Source organism: Tachysurus fulvidraco, chromosome 8 (assembly GCF_022655615.1).
Source record: "Tachysurus fulvidraco isolate hzauxx_2018 chromosome 8, HZAU_PFXX_2.0, whole genome shotgun sequence".
In the NCBI taxonomy this organism is placed as follows: domain Eukaryota; kingdom Metazoa; phylum Chordata; class Actinopteri; order Siluriformes; family Bagridae; genus Tachysurus; species Tachysurus fulvidraco.
In genome coordinates this window covers 22,430,294-22,437,948 of record NC_062525.1, presented here as the reverse complement: position 1 = coordinate 22,437,948, position 7,655 = coordinate 22,430,294, and the positions used below count along the sequence as shown (strand labels likewise).

The 7,655-nt window shown below is 38.8% G+C and overlaps 1 long non-coding RNA gene across 6 annotated transcripts in view; it reads right to left on the bottom strand.

Annotated features, from left to right (window-relative positions):
- Nucleotides 1–258: 258 nt before the first annotated feature.
- LOC125145384 overlaps nt 259–7,655 on the bottom strand; it is a 79,488-nt gene continuing 72,091 nt past the window's right edge. For all 6 annotated transcript variants that reach the window (XR_007143767.1, XR_007143764.1, XR_007143766.1 and 3 more), the window contains 2 exons: nt 5,019–5,099; nt 259–1,600 (listed from right to left, as the gene is read on the bottom strand). This is a non-coding gene — a long non-coding RNA (uncharacterized LOC125145384). The remainder of the gene's footprint in view (nt 1,601–5,018; nt 5,100–7,655) is intronic.

Here is a 7,655-nt window from a genome sequence, read left to right as displayed (position 1 = left end):
GAAAACATAGAATAGCCAAAATCTAGAAATCGGGGCTGCAAAACAAAGAGGATCCTAGAATATAAAGATAAACAAAAAGTCAGGCAAGAATACAGTGAGCATTACTGCACAATTGGATGAAAAGGTGACTGTTTTTATACTGCAGGTTCACGTGTTTACGGAGTGTTCAGTAAGAATCAGTATTTTTGTACTTCTGAAGTCAGAGGTTTTTTGAATGGGTTTTTGCTTAAATGTCTGAAAAAAGGTCTGTTGTTAGCATGAGGTCAAAATATTTTCACCTTTTATTCAACAACATAAGTAATACATCAATATCAAGCTTTTATGTCTTGTGAAAAAGGCGACCAGTAACAAGTGGCTAAACTGTGGGACTACAGAGGTTAGTGGGGACATCACAACGAACAGATCGGACATCAAACATCACATCCTCATTTACTACAGCTGTGTTGTGCTTATACTCAGCTATATGTGCTCTTTTACAGCATTTGGCAGACACCCTTATTCAGAGCAAATTACATTTTATCTCATTTTTATACAAGTGTGGGTTAAGGGCCTTGTGCAAGGGCCCAGCAGTGGACACTTAAGGTATAAAGGTATATATAAAGGGATAAATAAAGGTATAAAGGTCGATCCGTGGTCCAACGTCATGTCTGAGCTAGCACAATTCCAATGTTTCCTTCATTCAGATTCATCCACACATAATCCATCATTCCTGGAGGTTTACAATTAAGAAGAGGCTAAAACTGAACTTATGTGATGCCTTTTCTCTGAATTGTTACTGCATTTTAGTTTCCAGTTTATTGTCATGTATACAAACAAAGTTTTTTCAGCATATATATACACAATAAAATGCTTGTGTTACCGTTGTACTCTTCTACACAGACACAGTGTAATAATCAAAGTGACAAGTCTCACTTACACAATGAAAACGTAGCATAACTTTAAACACTGACAAATGTTCAAAACAAGTTAAATAATAATAAACTGTACAGACTGTATACAGCCATACAGTGACAGAGTGAGAGATGCTTCACATACTGTACCATACTGCACATGCATTATGTGCGATATTCTTTAAGCGATATGAACATGACAAAAACTGATATCAGTTCAGTATCTAGTAAGTGAGAAAGTGAAAAGTGAATAGAAAAGCTATATATATATATATATATATATATATATATATATATATATATATATATATATATATATATAAAAAACTAATATACCACATGTACAACCCACTGTATCTTCCATACCCTGCACCATCACCAGTCTGATTGTCCTGCAGCCTGTTGGTGAGAGATCTGATACTGTGCTTGATACTGTCTGCCTGATGGGAGCAGTGAGAGCAGTCCGTGGTGAGTCTCCGACTTCTTCCACCATGTGCTGGAGTGTTGTTGAAGGGTTGTGAACGGAGTTGTTATTATACCAGTTGGTGATGCAGCCAGTCAAGATGCTTTCCGTGGTGCAGGTGTAGAATGATGTGAAGATATTGGGGATCATACCAAGCTTTCTTGGTCATATGAGGATGATGATGCATGGGTGAGCTTTCTTTACTACTGCTTCAGTGTGAGTGGAACAAGAGAGGTCCTCTGTTGATCTAGAAAAGTGGCAGAGAAAAGTTAGCTTGGCATATAGTCTTCCACATGATCCTCCACACCCACGTCTTCTACACCACGTCTTCTACACCCATGACATGCTGACTGAGATCTGGAAAGCAATTTCAGCTGCTTTCAAGAATGCTGAACAGATTCTGGACAAAACTGACAATGCTATATTCTTTGCTGATGGGTTATTTAAATTAAGTGCATATTGATGAATTACATGAGTTAAATAGAATAGAAGCGAATCCTCTGGTCAACAACCCAGAGCCTTAAGGATTGAGTCACCAATGAGCAAAATAATTCCGAATCACTTTCAATCCTCAGCTGTCTGCTTTGATCTAGATTGTACAGCCTGTAGACTGCAAAATGATTTTAGTTTTAGTTTTTCATATAAAAGTGTTTGACGATGTTTAGAATAATCTCGCAATAAATGATAGAATAATAAGTGATACATTTCTCTATATTTAATAATAAGTGATACTTTTCTCTATATTTTTGCTCATTTGGTGCGGTTCGTTTGGGCAGGTGAGAATGCAGCAATCGAACTCTGGTGCGCACCAAAAGCGGACTAAACAAGCGTACCGAGACCTCCTTGAAGAGGTGGTTTCGGTACGCTTTCAAACGAACTCTGGTACGTTTGTGGTGAGAACGTTTGTGGTGAGAACACAATCTGAGATCGAATAGACCTAACTGCAAAAAGGAACCAAAACTGATAAAAAGCTACAATGGGTCATTTTTTGCTTTTTGTCCGGACCAAATGAACCGAACTGTAGATGTGAAAGCACACTTAGAATGAGTGAAATACATCTTATAAGATCTCAATTCAATAGAGGTTTAGACACTCGAGGTTTCTCAATAGAATTGAGAAAAATCTCAATTGGAAATCTTTTTAAAAGGTCCATAGTAAATGTGATGTTCTAATAGATAGATATTGCAGGTATTGCTTTTTCCTTGCGGTTTTTGAAGACCAAGCTTATACGTTTGCTTTAATTTGTTAATCCCATCAGCTAACATTATTTCTGAACACACTGACTCTCTGTATACTAAAGCTACACTAATGAGTGCTAGCATTATCTCTTGAGGAATAGTGGCATTTGAAATCCTAGAGTTTACGCGTTAGAAATTCTTGACGTGCGTCATGTCAATCAAACATGGTTCAAAAGTTTGGAACAGGAGCTGAAGCTAAAGTTTAAAGCATTTAGGATGCCGGTGAAAATCTCCCAGTGAAATACATTAAGTGTTTAGAGCTAATGGAGCTGCAATGGGTCCAGCCCTACTGATGACACAAGGGTTTTATTGAACTGTTAATTTGATTGGCAGGCACACACAACAGTTCCTTAACTAAACGAGTACGCATCTGCCACTTTACAGCGAGAGTGACGGCATTTGTTACTTTAGAAGGCAGTCATTAGTGATTGGAAATGTGATGGTACAGTGAGTATGACACGATTGCTGCAGTTTCTTAAACTGAGCTAATGCGCACTGAGAAAACAAAAGCTTATTTGTTAAGTGCTTAGTCACTGGGTGTTTTGTGAGACATCTTGCTGTTGTGCTCTAATGATGTGTTCGAGATCTCTGGAAAACCTTCATGCAATTCAGATTGAGCAGTTTCAATTTACCGGGTGTATCTGGAGCTTTGCCCTCCTCTTAAACACTGTCCAAAAATTCAAATGTCAACAAGGACAGTTAAGAAATGTAAATCAACAATTAGCCAAAATGTAAACCCCACAGTGACTTTCTGACATCTTCGAATAAAAATATTACCATCAAAGCCATCATCAATGCCAAACACCAGTCAAGAGTGCAGTTATGACCTGAAGCACATGAGCCAAACGCCATACAATAGTCATATATAAACATGTTCCGTTAGCAATGTGTTATATTCCGTTAGCAACAGAATTTCCGCTGGAATGAAATCACTCTTTCGTTCTTATTACAATAGAAGTTTGTGGGCCAGACACTTGTCACCTCCCTTGTAATAAACACGTGGATTGGTGGAAAGTGGGGGCAGATTTCAGCTCTTTGGATGAGAGAAAATGGAAGTGCTTGACCTTCTGATTAAAGAGCATCCTGAACATCCTGTAATATGACATTTTAGTTTGGCCCTGATTCTATAAGTATGATATAACTGGAATCACAGGATGGTGTAATTGAGACATGAACGGGTCGCTGGATTTACAACTAGAATGAAAGTCAAATGCCATGACCAGCATGATAAAAATCCTTGAGAAGAAAAGAGTAAAAATGGAATACCTGTGTATGGTTGAAAACATGATAAAAAACTAGCATGGCTAAAGTGATTAAAGTGATTCAGATTAAAGTGTCTGAAACACAGCATGTTATCTCACTTTTAAGATACCTGTTGTAGACCGATGGCTTTAATACTCATCCAGTGAGCCGAGAGATGTGCAACATTTACAGCAATTGGCTGACACCATTATCCAGAACAACTCATTTCAACTGAGTGTTAGGGACCTTCGCACAAGAGCCAAGCAGTGGCAGCTTGGTGATTCTGGGATTTAAACTCACAACCTTTGAATCAGTAATAAATATCTTAACCACTGAGCCACCACTTCCAAATACCTGTACTGGTACTGGTACCACTTACCAGTATGAGCTTTGGTGACATACTGGTACATAAGGTACATAACATACAGACAGGACAAATGAAAAGTGGGTGCGTTCCATACGGTGGTGGTGTGTTTCTGAAACAATTAATGTATTCTGCTGGTATTGATTGGTTCCTGTGATATACCCAATGTGACTAGTCCCCTCCAGTATGCCCTGCTGCATTGGCATTGCATGAGGGCTCACGGTACGGTTTGATGCAGACTTCTCCAGATCTCAACTGAATGCTTGTGTGGAGATTTTGAAGTGGGGAAAAAGCTCCCTCCACCACCATCGTCATCATCATCATCATCATCATCATCATCATCACGGGAATATCTTGTGGAAGAACGAAATTGCAGCGATTTTTTTCGACCCTCTTTCAAGGCAAACTGAAGCTGTTCTGGCAGCTTGTGGCATCGCAGGACCTTACTACGGATCTACGGGTCTACATTTCAACCACTAGAATTTGTATCCACATTTCATTCATGAAAATCCCCTTCCCTAGACTAGACCATGACATCCTATAATAACTTCAAACTTCATTCAAGACCTGAGACATGCTGATATCCAATGTACTGTTATTTCAGAGCTATTGTTAGGCAGGTTAAAGAGGGAAAAGAAAACCACAAGACTCTGGCCTGCTTGTTTTAATGCAGGTAAGCTAAAGCAGAGAAAACATAAGACAATGGAGAGCCTTGTTTTGTCAGAAAAATGACACTCTCATGCTGGGGCAGGAAGTTCATGTTGCAGTCAAAATGAAGAACCAAAACCCACAAATGGGAGAAGAATCGGGGAAACGCTCACCTGGCTCCGTGATGTCTGATCGTCTCGTCTGCGCCGACATGACAGATGTGTGGGCAAGCTGAAGTGCCTATTACCATAAACCTGCAATAAACAGAGTCGACAATGTTAAAATACACAGATAAGATCCATACCTGTCTAAATGCTACACAACCTGAACACAAAACTGAATGTGAGTTTTAAGACACTGCCGTTAAAATGACGCTCTCATAATCTCTGTGACACGGGGACATCAGTTTACGTGTGTATCAGCGACATGACATTATCACAAAATCTGTAAAATGGTGTTTTGTGAAATGGTGTTTTTTTTTTCTCCTTTTGCTAGGTTAGATATTTATTTGTCATGTTGCCTGTTCGAGTAAGAGAGCTTATCCATACTGTACAGGCAACTTATCATGTCCGTCTCTCTTATCTTCGGCATGTTTTCAGCTGTTAGGTCATTTACTGTTCGATAGGTTTTTGAAGTTTTCATTTTGCTTGGTTTATCTCTGATATCCGTCCTCCTTTGAGCATTTTCAAGACATGTCATGTAGAATTATCCTTTCCAATGAAACTTAAAGACGCTGTTCATGTTATATGCTTTATGTATAGAGCGCTGCATAAATGAGGTATTTTTGAAGGTCAGTGACGTGACATACGGCTAAGTATGGTGACCCATACTCAGAATTCGTTCTCTGCGTTAAACCCATCCAAAGTGCGCACACACACACACACACACACACACACACACACAGCAGTGAACACACAACCCATGAACACACACCCCATGAACACACACCCGGAGCAGTGGGCAGCGGTGCCCGGGGAGCAGTTGGGGTGGGAACAGTCTGGGTGTCGGTGTCAAACTCTCTAACCATTAGGCCACGACTTCCCCCCCAACTCCCTCAACAAAAAGATTTCTATTTTGGATCATTGTAAAAAAAAATAATCTCCATGATACATTTCATTGCGATAATCTTCACAAACTGACCACAGGGGCAGTGGTGGCTGAAGTGAAGCCTCTGGGTTGTTAATCAGATGGTCAAGGTTCCACTGTAGGGCATTTGATCAAAGCCCTTTACCCTCCCTGATCTAGGGGTACTGGATACTCAGTTAGTATAAAGAAAATAATTCCACAGTGCTGTAATGTACATGTGGTGATTATAAAGGATTCTATGCCCCAATTTTATTTTATTTTCAGTTTCAGGTTTAAAATTAAAATCACCGGAAGAAGTAATAAGTTAAATTAGGTAATAAATAATAAATAGAAAACACTACAGCGTCTTGACTTCAGCGTCAACACAGCTTCAGACAATCTTTCAATCAACACTTTTCAATTAAAACATCTTCTTCCTATTTTCCTGTTCAGCAGTGGTAAATAACATCTCCAGCTTTGTGGTAAATAACATCTACAGCTCTGTGGTAAATAACATCTACAGCTCTGTGGTAAATAACTTATCTACTGCTCTGTGGTAAATAACTTATCTACAGCTCTGTGGTAAATAACTTATCTACAGCTCTGTGGTAAATAACATCTACAGCTCTGTGGTAAATAATGTATCTACAGTACAGCTCTGTGGTAAATAACTTATCTACAGCTCTATGGTAAATAACATCTACAGCTCTGTGGTAAATAACTTATATAAAACTATGTGGTAAATAACATCTACAGCTCTGTGGTAAATAACTTATCTACAACTCTATGGTAAATAACTCATTACAGCTCTGTTTAAATAACATCTACAGCTCTGTGGTAAATAATGTATCTACAGCTCTGTGGTAAATAACTTATCTACAGCTCTGTGGTAAATAACTTATCTACAGCTCTGTGGTAAATAACTTATCTACAGCTCTGTGGTAAATAACATCTACAGCTCTGTGGTAAATAACTTATCTACAGCTCTGTGGTAAATAACATCTACAGCTCTGTGGTAAATAACTTATCTACAGCTCTGTGGTAAATAACTTATCTACAGCTCTGTGGTAAATAACTTATCTACAGCTCTATGGTAAATAACTCATTACAGCTCTGTGGTAAATAACATCTACAGCTCTGTGGTATGCAGAGGTTTAAGCTATTCTTAGCTTAAAGGAGAAAGAATTCTTCACATCCGATCTCTGACATCACTGTCTACATGTTTATAGGTGTGTGTGTTTTTTAGGAGAGACAAAAGGCATGAAGGAATGTGAAACAAAAAAAGAAGGGGAGCAAAGACGAGGAGAGACAGTGGAAACACACTCTCTTTACACCGAGGCTAAAAGTTCTAATGTAGAATCATAACAGAACACACACACAGATCTAGTCTCATAACAGAACACACACACACACACACACACAGATCTACCATTATAATAAAACACACACACACACAAACACACACAGAGAGATCTATCCTTATAACAGAACACACACACACACACACACACACAGATCTACCCTTATAACAGAACACACGCACACACTATCTATCTAGCCTTATAACAGACCACACCAATGTAGCCTTATAATAAAACACACAAACACACGCAGTTTTCTAAAAGAAAACACACACATGAAGCCTTATAACAAATCACACAAATACACATTTATAAGGCTTGTAACAGTACACACAGACAAACACCATTGTTGTCTTGAAAAAGAACACACACGTAGCCTCATAA